This window comes from Artibeus jamaicensis, unplaced genomic scaffold (genome assembly GCF_021234435.1).
Source record: "Artibeus jamaicensis isolate MK-2021 breed Jamaican fruit bat unplaced genomic scaffold, CSHL_Jam_final contig_548, whole genome shotgun sequence".
Taxonomy (NCBI): Eukaryota; Metazoa; Chordata; class Mammalia; order Chiroptera; family Phyllostomidae; genus Artibeus; species Artibeus jamaicensis.
This window is the reverse complement of record NW_026521883.1, coordinates 10,999,775-11,014,994: the sequence shown is the minus strand read 5'-3', so window position 1 is coordinate 11,014,994 and position 15,220 is coordinate 10,999,775. Positions and strand designations below refer to the sequence as shown.

The window sequence follows — 15,220 nt, the reverse complement described above, 5'->3', positions numbered from 1 at the left end:
AAGGAATAATAAAAGTTTAGAGGATGGGCTAATAAGGGAAAAAATGTCCACCGTAGCTTTGAATCATGTACAACTCTGAATCCTAGGGCAAATGGTCTTGGGTGATTCTAGACTTTACCCTACCGGCAGTCCACGTTGCGGGTGATTACAGTATTAGTCTTGGTCCTTGATACTGAGAATATTTATCCGTGGCCCAAACCATGATCTGCTCATGCCCAGAAAATTGTTTACCACTTTTCCTTCACATCCTTATCCCCTGTGTTTTTGCTGATTCCTAGGACTGACTGCACTTGCTCAGTCAATTGGCTGACCTTGTTTTGAGACCCAGCTGCATGCCAAACTTGAATAGCTCTGGAGGAGTACCTCTTCTCTTCCCTGTGAGCTCCCCGAGAGCCGTACTCCACTCACTTAAGATTCAACTGAGTTTACTGTTTCTTCACATTAACATTAAACAAAAATAGGCAGAATTGCTGAAGTTCAGTAGTGCCATTCAGAGGTAGGCCATCCATCCATCCTTTTATTCAACAAATTAGTAACTACTATGTGCCAGGAACTATGCTAGCCTATAGGGATGAATCTCAGAATAATAGACGGTCCCTACACTTGAGCTCCCAGTCTATTGGAAGCCAATAAATTGTAATTTTGATTTTATGTGATAGATAGCATATGCAGCATACTTTGAAAGTTTAGAGAAGGGGCATTTCTCTCAACTGGATGTGTTAATGGGTTACATTTTCTAGTACATAGGAGCAGAATACAGATATTATTCTGTAACTGGGGCTATGGTTCTTAAGTAAGTGGGAAGTGCAATGGAAATGCAGATCCCCCAAGCCTTCTGTCTGAGAATCTAATCAGCAGGTCAGGAAATGTGATCTGTGAATTACATTTTAATCTTCAGCTCCTTGGGTGGTTCTGGTCGTGGGGGTCTAATCAGTGCTGGCCTAGACTACAGTGCAGCATGTGGGGGCAAGGCTGCAAATGGGGTGGGGGAGGAGCAGGAGCCTGAGTGAGTGGCCAGAGGGGTTGCAGAAGAATGGAGAATTTCTAGGTCTGGGTAGTCAGTAGGACCCTGTAGATGAGAGTGTTGAAGGCATTTGGAGAACAGCATATGATCTCCAACAGAACATTGTTAGAATAGGAAAGAATATCTTAGCCTCATTTTTGCACAGGGATCTAAAATAATCTTTCCAGAATAAAAGACTCAAGGAATAATTAATAGTCTCTAAATTCATGCAGCCAAGAGAATTCGGGTCCCACACTCCAGTTGTCTACTTGTCTGGCTCCCAGGCGGGAATTTTTTATCCTTTTTCTCCAAAAAGAAGGATTTTTTATCCAAAATCCAGCGATTTTGGAATGCTCTCGAATAATCTCGGAGTTCCCGTATACACTGCTTGATTCATTATTTAAAAATATGATTGATTGAAGACTGAATAAATGGGTAATACTAAATCCTTGTGGGGGCGCAGTGAAGGAGGTGTGCAGCACTTGTATAGTTAAGGGTATTGAGGGGCACTTAAGTTGCACCTCTTTTCATAGAATCATTAAGACTTAGTAAGACATTTTCACTTTTATCCTCAGGGTAAGAACTTTCGCAGAAGTTCTTGAGTAACTCTAAAAGCGGCTGCAAACAAACAGAATTCTTCAGCTCACGGACAGTGAACTATACACTACACTTCCTACTTCCTGTGCAGTGATGATTTTTAATTACCTGGTGTTAAACTAGAAACTAGATTTCAGACTGGTTGGTTGGTTTGTCTTATTGTTGGAGCTACCCCACTAAACTGAAGCTTAGTGGAAACGAAGTCACACTTTTCATTATAGCTTATGACAGATTTGTCTTCAGTTGTTTGAAAATAAAGGACCACCAAGAAATAACATATGAGAGCTACTTTGACCTTGACAATTCAAATTTATTGTTTTGGGCATGAACGTGTGTGTTGATAGGAGGTATAGGAAAAACACTTAAAAATATTTATTGATGGCACAGGATTTCTCAGTCTTGGTGCTATTGACATTTTGGGTCAAGTAGTTCTTTGCTGCTGGGGGCTGCCTTGTGCATTGCTGAGTGTTTTTGGCCTCCCTGGCCTCACCCATGAGACCCCATCATGACAGTCAACATTTGTCCTAAGACATCGCCAACATTCCCTGGGGGCAAAATCATCCCTGAGTCAACGAAGCTCATTATGGGTTGGTTATCTTTTTACTCTGCTGTTCATCTATCCTTTGAGAATTTTGTCCTAACTATTAAAACTAAAGACAGTTGATTCTCATTATTTAGACTGCATATTTGCAAATTTGTCTACTTGCTGAAATGTATTTATAACCTCCAAATCAATATTCTCAGCGATTTTGCAGTCATTCCTGGACACACACACGTGCAGAGAGGCCAAAAATTTGAGTCACCTGATATATCTGTTCCCAGCTGAGGTCAAACAAGGTGATGCTCTGCCTTTTTGTGTCAGCTCTTAGATTGTAAACAAGTGTGCTTTTCATGATCTGTTTAGTGCCACATTTTCCACATCTTTGTGGGTTTTACTGGTGATTTCACTGTTTAAAATGGTCCCAAAGTACAGGGCTGAAGTGCTGTGTGGTGTTCCTAACGAACAAGAAAGCTGTATGTAATATGCCTCACGGAGGAAGTACATGTGTTAGATAAGCTTCTTTCAGGAACCAGTTCCATGCCTATCTGTCTATCCATGTGCCTTTAAATAGAAACACAACATAAAATGACGTTCTGTATAGATCAGCTGATGAAACAATCCATACCTAACGACAGAGGCTCACAGGGACCTGGCCCTGCACTTCCCCTGGAAGCAGCGATTGGTTCAGTATTCACTAATTCCGTGTCTGTGGTGACTCCATAGAATATACAATGACTACTTCAAATAACAAGGATCAGCTCTATTTTTCTAGCCAACATTTCAAAAGTCTGCATTTTAAATATCCAATGTGAGCCCTGGCAGGTGTGGCTCAGTTGATTGGAGCATTGTCCCATAGCCAAAGGGTTGAGGGTTCAATTCCTGGTCAGGGCATATACTGGGTTGCAGATTTCAAACCCGGTCCGGCTGCATATTGGAGGCAACCAATCAATGTTTCCTTCTCTCCCTTCCTCCCTTTTGAAAAGCAATGAAAAAGTGTCCTCAGGTGAGGATTTAAAAATAAAAATTCAATAAAAAATAAAAATAAAGATCCAATGTAATATGTATATTTAGCCAGATTGCTTTTTTTAAAATTAAAAAACATAGCTGCATGATGGAAAAATTTCAAAATGAATAATTGCTGAGTCAATAGATATTCATATTTTTCAGGCCATTAATATTATCTTGTGAAAAAGATTTTATCAATTTATAGTACCACAAGAAATTTGCAAAAATGCCATTTTTAATACACCTTTGGCAAATTATTTTGCATTTTTCATAGCTTTAAAATAACAAAATCCATATGTTAGAGAATTCAAATTATGCAGATGTTTAGAAAATACAATGTAAGTCTCTCACTTTTCCCACTTCTTCAAGAATTTAGTGTGTGTCATTTTAAGCTTTTAAAGAAAATGCTCGTTAAAATTAACGCATTATTTGCTCACATTGTAATATGGAAGGGACTGAGTATTTGCCTACTATATGCCTTTTGCATTATGATGTTACTCATATAATTTAGGAGGAAAATGCTTCATCATCATTTATAAAATACTTAAGTTGTTGGGAAAAATTACATAAACGATGCTTCTTTTTAATAGTGTTTAATTTTTGTGCTAAGTAATTAGCTTTTGATAAGTATCTTTTAATCTAATTTTACTAAATTTTTTGCCAGTAGCCACATAAATTTAATCTTGCAATTTTATTATTTTCTCTCACTAGACTTGGTAGAGGATTTCAAAGAGTTTAATTTCCTTATAGAAGAAAAGAAGTTAAACATTGGATACAACCAAGTAAACATTATCCCAGACCAGTTAAGATGCTTAATTTAAATTAGTTCAGCAGATGTTTGTGGAGTCATTACGATTCGAAGAACACTTCATGACAGAGTGAGTCTCTAACCCCTCCCCTCACTGTGGCCGGAGAAAAGAGGACGGGTGAGGGGTGGCTGATGCTCACTGCTGTGTTCTGTGCACACAGAGATTACTTGCAGGGGGGTCCCACCTTTTGGTGTCTGTGGGCCACACCGGAAGAAGAAGAGTTGTTTGGGCCACCCCTTAAATATAAAGTGACATGTAAGCACAAGAAAATCATAAAGTTTTAAGTAAATTTACGACTTTGTGTTGGGCTGCCTGTGGTCTGAGAAGCACCCCTGCTAGAGGAATGAGCAGTCCTGTCGGTGAAAATCCTCTTGATCTAGATTGAGGAAGTGAGACCTTTTGCTAGCTGTCGATACTAGACAGGGAACTTTGGTTGCCTTTTAAGCCCTATGGATGTGAGAAAGCTGTAGTTTTTACTTACATTGAGGTAGAGACACGCAAGAAAAAAAATGCTCCTGAGAAAAAAGACTAAAATATTAATAGCTTTGGCTTATCTGAAAAACTCAGAATTGCAGACCATTGAAGTAAGCGGCAAATAAGATGCTATTTCTGGGATGGTGGGACAGAGAAATTGTAGTTTTAGCACTACCCATTTATTACTTCGAAAAAGGTAAAATAAAAAGGATGACTATATGGCCAGAAAGGAGTATTTTCTGGAAAAACTGGAAAGAAGGCAGTGGTGCTACTAACCTGAAGTGAGTTTCTCCACCGACTAGTGAGAGAGGCCCGGGAGATTGCTGAGGCTGGCCCGCCCCGCTCTCCAGTCAGGAGCGTGGCTTCTGTGATGAATGTGCAACCCCTCCCAAACTGAGCACTCCAGCAAGACTCCAGTGGGTCTGTCTCCTTCTTGAAGTGGAGAAAACTGAAGGATTTGGCAGAGGTGTGGATTTAAAAAAAAAATCTTTTACATGGATTCGCTATGAAAACAATCACAATATTTTTTAATTTTGTAAATTCTATCCAATTCAAAAAGTAAAAAGAATATCCTTGCCATAGGTTAAGAATTAGGAGGTCTCTTTGACTAGAAGATCCTTAGTTCACTCTTGGGATTATGTTTGTTCATTAGTATAGGTGTTCAGATAATCATCAAAAACCTAGGGGCACACCCTTAGAAGTGCATATTTTCTCTTTCAGAACATCTATGGGAGAGGCAGTAGGAGAATGTTTAAAGGAGAATATTTTAGATAGTTGTTCACATTCCTCTTTTGTTCTGTGGACGGAAAAGGGGCCACACAGTAAACCTGACAAGCTCACGGGAGGCCTGCATGGTGGCCTTACAAACTCGTAGACTGAAAGGATCCATGTAGGATGGTCTGCAATTAAAACTACCCGACTAAAAGCAGGCCGTGGCAGGTTCTCATGTCCTTGGCTGGTATTTTCCCCTCACAGAGGTCAATCTTTACCTTAACTGAGTCTGTCTGTTGTCTTTTTGTATCTACAATAACATACCCTGTAACATACTTTTTGGAATATCAAAGTAATTTCCTTGTTTCTGAACCCCTCAAAGTATGACCACCTTGCCACAGCAGAGACCACAAATCCCCTCATTGTTGCTGTCGTGTTAGTTGTTGGCTTTTACCTATCCCGTACCCACCTGTGTGCGAGGAAGTATGTGTCTATTGTTTTACTTTTTATCCAATGCCAGGGACCACCCCTGCCTCCCCCAGCTTTGCTTTCTCCCACCTCCTTAATCTATCACCAGTGGATTTCATGTAATCCCCTTATGTCTTCCCCTTTGATTCTAATGTATAGACTAACTGGTAAAACTGCCATTTTCCAGAGCAGTTTCCCAATCCATTGAGATTTGGCTTCCCTGCAATTGTTGACACTTTGGCTGAAATATATTCATATGAAGTTCTTACAGGCTTGGATGTTTTGTTTGTTAAAAATTCCTGAAAAATAGCAAGTAAACTTTTTTTACTCTACTAATTTTTAATTTGTGAATGTTTATGAAAGGACTTAGTTGAAGTATTTCTTTATATTAACTTTTTTAACTAAAAGGCTTAATGTATAAAAATATAGCATGAACAGTTTTGCACTCTAGTTTGTTACGAAAGTTTAGGCCTTATAGGAAGCTTTTGGGGCCAAAAAAGGGGCCACATAGTAAACCTGAGAAGCTCAAGGGAGGCCTGCGTGGCAGCCTTTCAAACTCCGAGGCCTCCAGCAACCACATAGGATGGTCTGATATTAAACTAAAAGCCTTTCAGGGCAGGTAGCCCTGTCCTAGGACATTATTTTTCCCTAACAAAAGTCAGTCTTCACTGTACCTGGAACTGGTCTGTAGTCTTTCCCGATTGATAATAACATACCTTTGGTATGTCTGAGGAATCCCTTTTCCATACTCCTTGGGGCGCAATCTCCCACCTGAGCTCAAAACCCCTCATTATTATCATCATGTTAATTGTTAACTGTCCTATACTTGCCTAAGTAAAAGAAGTGTTTATTACTTTTACTTTTCATCCAGTCTCAGGGTTACCATACCTCCCCACCCCATTTTTCTTTCTCCTGCTCCCTAATCTATCACCAGTGGATTTCATGTAACCCAGGACGTATTCCCCTTTGATCCTGATGTATAAAATACCATATTTTTCAGAATATAAGACACACTTTTTAACCACATTTTTTGCTTCAAAAATTTTTTCCCTATTTTTCTCCTCTAAAACCTAGGTGTATCTATTTTTGGACCATAAGACACACCTAAGTTTTAGAGGAGAAAAATGGGGGAAATTTTTAAGCAAAAAAATGGTAAAAAATTGTATGTTATAGTCCGAAAAATATGGTAAGTGGTAAAACTACCATTCTCTGGAGCATTTTCTCAGTCCTTTGAAATATTGCTTGCTGGCAATTGTCCTCAATTCGGCTCAAGTAAACTAAGAAATTCTTACAGGTTTGAACATTTCACACATTTGACACTTTGGAGTAAAAAGCAGTAGATCAAGTGCATTATGTTCCCCCACCCCCAAAAAGCCCCTTTGTTAGTAATGTCTCTGTGTTGCCTGTCTTTGACTTTGCGTAATCAAATACAGAAGGTTTAACAGTCGCGTTGCCACATCTGTGAACTTTTCTTTGTCTACTGGGCTTTGTAAAAATAAATTCTTCATATAGTCTTCTGGCTTTACAATTTTTTTTACATGTAAATCTCATCTGTCTGGAATTTGTTCTTTTGTGTCTGATAGTGATAGAGCTCTAACTCAATTTTTGTTTATGTGGATATTTATTTTCCCAATATAATGTATCAAATGGTTTGCTCTTTCTGTACTTACTTACAATATGTTTATTGTTTCCTTAATATCTGCACATTTGTTTTCTGTATTCTCTGTCCTGTTTGTTCGTCTATTTCTGTGATGATATATACTGTTTTAGTTATTGGTGCTTTACGGTATGTTTAGTTTTGTCAGGTTAAATTTTCCTTCTTCTTTTTCCTTTTTTTTTTTTTTTTTTGGTAAACATTTCTTAGTCATTCTGAAGCTTTCTGTCTTCCAGTTCAACTTTAGAAATATCTTTATAAATTTGACAGAATATGCTATTAGGGTGGTTGGTGACTTGGGCTATGAAAGAATTCACAAAGAGATAAAAATGTAGAGAGTAAAGTTTTTATTCAGTCTCCAAGAAAGGAGAGGGGCAAGGTGTGGAGAGATGCGCCAGCCTTGAGGGGTGCAGGCTTTGAGTTCTTGTTGGATTGTAACTGGATCTAAAGGGTGGGGCTGCTGCTGTGAGGCCCCCGGGCCACCGAGGCTGTTGTATCTCGAGGCCGCAGTTTGTTCCGATGCTGTCCTCTGCCTGTGGCTGTAGGGAGCGCTTAGCTCCGTTCTTACTTCCCCGTAATTTCCAGTCCTGGGGACACAAGCTCAGAAGAGTGAAATGGCAGTCGTGTTCAACAGGGTCACAGGCCTGCTCAGCAAGTGGTGCCGCCATAGCAAATGGTACCAACTTGATCCTTCCACTGTTGTGATGTTGGTTGGACTATATTGATGTTACAAACTGATTGAGACACAATTGCTATTTTAAAATATTGAGTCTTTCCATCTGGGAAATGTTAGTTTGATTTTTATTTGTATCTTTTTAAAATTTTGTATTTATTTAAAAACACTGATAACCAGTGTTTTGAACTCTGCATCTAATGGGTTCGTTATCTGTTTTGTTTGGTTCTTTTTCTGGGGTTTTATTTTGTTCTTTCATTTGGGCCGTGTTTCTTTGTCTCCTCAATTTGGCAGCCTCCCTATGTTTGTTTCTGTGTATTAAGTAGCGCAGCTTTGACTCCCTATCTTAGTATCATGGCCTCTTGTAGAAAAGGCACCTGTAAATGTGTGTGTGGGGTGGAACCTTAGGTAATGGCCAGGGCAGGGCGACCCACTTCACCACTTTGTGGCTCTGTGTGGTGAGAGGGCTTGGCGAAGGGACAGTTTGGCTGTCTGGCTTCTAGAGGTTTGCTCAATACTTGCCCTGTGTGACTGGCACCCTTCTAGCTGTTGTCCTGAAGCCGAATCCCAGAGCGGGTGAGTCTGTGTACATTTTCAAGTCTGTGCGGGAATTTTAGGCAGAGTCTCCTGAAAATCTGGCAGTTTCTTTTGCTGCCCCAAACTCCACTGGTTTTTACAGCCAGAAGTTATGGGGATTTATCTTCCTTCTGCCGGAACCCTGGGCTGTGTGGTCTGGCCTGTGTGGTCTGGCCTGTGTGGTCTGGCTTGGGGCTGGCATCACTTGCTCCCAAGGTCTTCCTCCCAATTATCATTCACCACACATGAATGTGAGACCACCCATTCCACCACTGCTGCCTCTCCGCACCACATCACATCTCTATGCCTCTCTCCTCCCTCGTCTTTGTGTGTCTGCCCCTCCTGCCTGTGGGTCTGCATGTGGCTTCTTTAACTTGTCAGACTTCCATACGGCTCGATTTTGTGGCAGTTCTGAGTGTTACTTGTTTTGAAGGCTAGTTGATTTTCTTTCTGTGGTTGCATGAGAGGTGAAGCATGTTTACCCACACCTCCATCTTAACTACTTACTGTGAATGTTAATTGTCCTGTACCCACCAGAGTAAATAAAATGCTGATTATTTTGCTTTATAAGGAGGGATCTTTTATAACAAAGTATCACATTAACTACAACCAGGGAAAATGTTTAAGTCGCCGATTGTTTCCCAAAGGACTTGGTAGTGATGTACCACATGGTACACACACAGAACAGTGTTCCTGATTCATTAAGGACCCCCTACTGGGTTCCCTTTAAAGAAGTCACATGTGGAGAAGATGTCGAAGTGCCGAGCACTGCCTAGACCACAGGACCTCTGCACGTGCTTTGGCGAGACCGACTTACGCGAATCTGTGTGTCTGATTTTTTTGAAGGAGGGATAGAGGGGGCTGGCCAGTGGCAGTGACCCAAGCTGGGGTAGAGTCTTGGGTTTGGGCAGTCATGTTCTCTGGAGGCCACAGTCTAAGTGTGTCCAGAGTATAATAAGTGGTGGGGTAGAACTTCAGCTCTTACCTTGTAAACAGTCAGCCTTTCCTGTTCCTAGATTCTGCCTGGGAACATTGCCATGAGGTAAATTTCAAATGACCATGTGTGCCCGAAAGCTGTAATACCTTTAAAGGAAAGATCTCCCCGTGGTGACTCCTGGAGCCACGTGCGCTCTGTGGACGCCCCTTAGGGGCCCCAGGTCTCGTCCCCCGTTTCAACCAGACCAACTCCGCTTTTAGGGATCTACACTGCATTTTGGGCTTCTGGGTAAAATTACATTCGAAGACAACAATTTGCTGCTAAAACGTTTGAAAGCTTGCCTTGGCTGGGTGGCTCAGTTGGTTGGAGCATTGACCCATGCTTCAAAAGTCTGTGGAATCAGTTCCTGGTTGGGGTGCGTGCGGGAAGCAGTCAGTTGATGTTTCTCTCACACGTCAGTGTCTCCCTCCCTCTCTCTCCTTCTCCTCCTCTCCCTCTCCCAGTCTCCCTCCTTCTCCCTCTTCTTTTAAAATCAATTAACATACCTTCGAGTGAGGATTTCTTTAAAAGTTTGAAACCCATTATTGTAATGCATTTTACTGACTTAAATCAGGTTGGTACAGTAACATTGATCTTGCCTATATAATTATGGACAGTTTCTATTCTAACTTAATTGTATTTCTCAAGGAAAACTTCCTCACCTACAGGACTGGGAAATGATTTATTCATCCACTTTATGTCGACCCAGTAGTGGGTTAGGGTGTGGGGATGGGATTGGGTCACTTGTGCACATGTGCTATTCCCTCTGAAAAAGAGGGAAACTTATCAAGGACTTGCTTGTGTCTTCTTTATCTTCCATCCCTCCTACCCTCATTCCTGAACATCCATCACACAGGTTCAGAATATTCTTAGTTCCTAATTCCACTTGGACCACTGTGAATGATCATCGCCCGCCCTTTCTGTTAGTGATGTGAACAAGAAGGCAGGCTGAAGGTTCAGAGGCTTAAATTCTCCAGCAGCCTGACTCCCCTCTGGTCTTTGGGCAGGCATGCACGTTATTAAGAGAGCTCTAAGTAGCCTCCTCTGGGAACTGCTGCATTTTACTAGGATCACCAAAAATTGAGGCAGGAGAGCTTGCCAGCAAACCTCTCCCAGTTCTGCGTGGGCTGCAGTCTAAGTAACTGAGGCCAGCGGATGTGGCCAGAGCCCAGAAGAGTTGTGGTAATGAAGTCTGGTTTCATGGAGGGATTATCAGTGTCATCCTCGATGTTCAGCTACACCCTTCCCATGCTTCATGGGCGAATTGGAGTCCTTTCTCTCCTAAGAATGTCTTTCGGGCAGATTGGGCCCGAAGTGAGCTGCCTCTCCATCGTTTACCCAGATCATGTGTGTTATATTACTAGCACTTCCGTGCAGCCATGCTCTGCACTTATCCAGTGTCCGGTTTTGTCTGCCACACCAACTCTGACGTAACGCTCTTGTCACAGCACTGGATGTATATTGAATGCTTATTTTATGCAAGGGTCTTTGACTGTGATAGGAACTCATTCACATCTGTCTGGAAAATGGGGGAGATTTCTGTGTCTTTGGGGGTGTCACAGGATCGGAAATGGAGGGTCCCAGCGCTCACAGGAACTGTGTGGTCATGATCACTTACCAGTTTGCTGTAGCCTTTTGTGGCTGGCCCAGCCCTAGTCTTTCTGACTAATTTTTAATCAAAAGAATGGCTCAGAGTTACTGGGGAGTATTCCATTGGCCAAAACTGGCCTGTCTGAGCCAGTCCATGTAAGCATTAAAACCCTGGCCTGACAGTAGATTGGCTAATGAGCCTCGAGTACCAGCTTCACTCCTGCTCTGGTGAAGGTGAGGCAGGTCCCGTGCGTGGTACCTGAGGCAGCCCCTTCATGCTGGACAGACCGCGATGCATGTCTCCTCAATTGCTTGACTCATGGCTACATAATGAAGTTACTCATCCTTTCCCCCAATTCAAATCTCACTGTTTTGAAATGAAATTCTCCTGTATTTTCATCTCTGGTTGTAAGAATTATCAACCATTCTGGAGTGTAAGTCCTCCATCCCTCTGCTTAATGACCTCCGCCCTGCTCCCAGGCAGTTCTTTGGGATTGGATTTGAGCTGAATTGCATTCATGAGAGCAGCCAGATAGCATCTCTGCCCTGCACCGCCTTTCCTGCCAGGAGACAGAGTGAGGAGCCGCTCCACCAAGAGCAGCATTAGTGAAGGTTCGGTGTAAAGATGGGGCTCTGAGGCCTCCCTCACCCCTTCCCCCCAGCCGAGTGCCAAGCTGCAGCCAGTCTTCAGGGTCAGGAGGTGGTGAGGGGCTGTGTGCATAGCCTGGGGAGTGTTCGCCCAGCTTTCGTGGCTCTTACCAGAGAGGAAAAACAACTTGCCTTTCCATTTGTACAAAATGTCCCAGCTTCCCACTTTTCCTCTGCAGAGGAGGAAATGAAAAAGAAATCATTCTGAAACGAGAGAGAAGAGAAGAACTACCTAGCCTCATTCTCGGAAGTCAGTTCTGACTGTGCTGTGCATGCAGCTTCGGTCAGACCCATGTTATTTTCGAGAGGTGGGAATAATGGGGCTTACACCTAATCAAGGAAGAGAATTCCAAACAAAGGCTTGGGTGTGGTTTCCTGGGCAGGAGTGCGATATTGTAATAAATGGGAAGCAGAGTTTTGCAGTCCAGTCTCTGGGCTGATTACACAAATTATAGCAGGGGCCCTGTTTTCAAAGGAATGTAACACACCCCACGGAGGCCCCTCCCCAGCGGGCGTGTCAGCGTTTCCTCCAGCTCCCTTCTTAGCAGTAGATGCTTTCTCCAGAGGGGCTGAGAGCCTTGTTCCGAGTAAGTAGGGTCTCTGCCGTGGGACCATTTTACAGGTGAGTTTATCTTATGTTCAAGTTCGTCAGGGAGTCCTGTGGCCAAATTCTCCACCCTCTTCAGCATTATTCAACAGAAAGTGCATGCAGGCTTCTGACTTTCCAGTAACGATGGCCAACATTTCTAAGCAGTAATGAGCCAGGCACTTTATAAAAGGGGAACGGAAAATGTGTAGATAAACAGTCTCCCCTCATACAAAGGGGGCATCATTCTCTGTGACCTCGCCCAGTGGCCTGTCGCTGTCCTCCGTCTTCAGATCACCACTCCTGCCTAATTTTCCTCCAGGATAGTCCCGAGCCCCTGGCCTTGGGCTTTCTGAGCCATCCATTCAGCGTTTCTCTGGTGTGCCAGGTTCCTGCCCCTCTCAGGAATTCTGTTCTTGGTGCTCCCTCCTGCAGCCTCCCTCCTCGCCTCCTTCCCCTTCTCTTGCCTTTCTTTTCAGTCTTTAAACATCCTTTCCCTTGAGAAAGCTCCCCGAGGGTGTCCCTCCTGCCCTGTCCCCTGTCTCAGTCAGAGGCCACAGAGCACTCTCTGTTCACCTTCTTAGCTCATCATCGCTATTAAATGATGGCTTTACTTTTTTGTTTTGTTATGTTCTTTTTTTAATTTACAAGCTTCTTGAGGCCAAAGACTGTCTCATTTATCTTCAGATCCCCAGTACCTGGCACGTAATAGTTACACCTGAATGGTCTGGGGAGATTGTCTCTTAAATTATATGTCCTAATTTATTTTCCTCTAGAGGCAATTTATGTCCCATATCAGATAAATGTTTATTATAGCTTTGTCTAGTAAACATTTTTCAACCCTGCCCACCCCCCGCCCCCCATGACTCTGGCAGCCACATCTCGTGTTTAACTTCAGCGCCAGGAGTGCCATAACTGTGGCAAGATGTCACTGAGACCGACTCCAGGGCTGTGGGTTGTGGCCCTCACTCTTCTCTCGGGGCTCGTTATGGAGGCAGTGGACTAGTGAGGGTGAAATGACACAAGTGCCTCCCCTGCCTGCCTCTCTGTCCTCAGCCCCTCTGCCCCGCCTGCACCCACCACTTCTGGCCTTCCTGAGATGCTCCCCTTTCATTAAAACACCATTCGCGATGCTTCTTATACTGTGGGCCCAGCCAGCTCTGTCTTCTCCCGCGTCAGGCAGGGCGACTGTTGTCCTTCCAGAGCCAGCTCCCCCTGGTTTCCTTCGGGAAGCTCAGGTTTCCCCAGTGTCGCCTCAGAACGTTTGGATAACCTCATCCCCTCCTCGGTGTGCATCACGGTTTTTTTTTAAGTGATTTTTATTTGTTTATTTTCAGAGAGGAGAAAGAAGGGAGAGAAAAATCGATTGGTTGCCTCTTGCATATCCCCAACTGGGGACTGAGCCCTCAACCCAGGCATGCGCTCAGAATGGGAATCAAACCAGCAACCTTTTGGTTCACAGGCCAGTGCTCAATCCACTGAGCCACACCAGCCAGGGCTACATTGCATTTTGTTGCAGTCATTTGTTTGTGGGTCTCTCCTCCCACTGGACTGAGGGATGGTTCAGTGGCAGAGGTCCGGCCTTACCCTTCCCTGTACCTCAGTGCCTAGCCCAGTACCAGGTGTGCAGTTCCACCTCACTGAGCCAATAAATTAGTCCATAAGGAGCATTTTAATTTTTTCTTTTTGAAATGAGTTTTCATGTCCTCAGTGGTGGTATATGTCCTATTTCATAGATGAGGAATGGTGCCCCAGGAGCTCCAAAACTAGCCTCATGGTTTGTATGAGGTGACGCAGTAACTCAGACCTATAGCTTGTCTAGCGGGCTTTTCCCCAGATAAGACAGACTCCTGTAGGTTTGGTAAAAGTCTCATGCTGCTGGGAGTCAGGCAGCCCAGAGTACTGGTTTACTTGTGGGGCTGACCGGGAACAGGAAGGACTGTCAGAATCACCATTGGGATGGTCTGAGTTGTCCTTTTCCCACGGTGGTGACAGTGGTCATTTCAGTCTACAAACTGCCCGAGTTTTAGCCTGGAAGAGAAAGCTCTGCAACCACTACTGAAGGTCATGCTGAAGTGAGTCTCCCCCTAGGTTATGTACCTCATAGATTTTCCTGCGAATCATACTTTTCTGTTTCCCCTGAGTGCGTTATCTCATGCTCTGTAAGAGTGCAAGATGCTGCAGTCTCCCCATTGACACACCTGTTCTCAGAAATGCTTATAAATACTCTTGTTGCTTGTGCAATTAGCCCCGAGGAGGAGAGGTGCGTGTAGGAGCTGCTAATTTGTGTCTCCTTGCAAGAGATTTGTCGGCTGCTATCCCAGACAAGCTGTTAATAAGTGTTAAGATGCTGCGGGTCTGCATGCTGTGCAGTGTCCTAGCTAACACTCAGGGCACAGACTTGCTCTTGACGTGGCTTCTCTTGATTGCCAGGGGTGAATAAAGTTCATAAATGTCATCTTTAGAAACATTGCAATGTCCTTTTGGTACAGGGAAAATTTTCATTAGTTTGAAATAATGGAAAGTCACCTAACTTAGAGCAATTTAGGGAACATTGAAAAATATTAAAATATATACCTAATAAATTGTGCTAGTCTGACAGATGATATGCCTAAAAGATCTTTTTGAAATGTGATCTGTGATACACATCTAAGACATTATTGCCCAGTAGAGGGTCTTAAGGGATCTATGCTGATGGATATTTAAGAGCAACAATTAACATACCACTTCATAATTAAGTGCTGCTGGATTGCTTGTGGGGCATGCTGGCAACTGTTGCACCCTCAAATTCCTTAATAGCCCTGTGTTAATCTGAGTGAACTTGAACCTATGTTGGTAACCCTTGCTTTGCTAGGCAGACCCCATGAGCTTGCCGCTGTGGTGGGTCTGGGGTTACTTCACATGAACCA

The 15,220-nt window shown here is 43.3% G+C and overlaps 1 protein-coding gene across 6 annotated transcripts in view; it reads left to right on the top strand.

The window, feature by feature from the left end:
* The window catches only part of TLN2 (talin 2), a 409,343-nt gene that overhangs the window by 125,546 nt on the left and 268,577 nt on the right, over positions 1 to 15,220 (top strand). The window contains exon 3 of one of the 6 annotated variants that reach the window (XM_053670051.1): positions 3,858 to 4,024. The exons of the other annotated variants lie outside the window; for them this stretch is intronic. The gene's annotated coding sequence lies outside the window, so the exon portion shown is untranslated. The remainder of the gene's footprint in view (positions 1 to 3,857; positions 4,025 to 15,220) is intronic. 6 annotated transcript variants of the gene reach the window in all.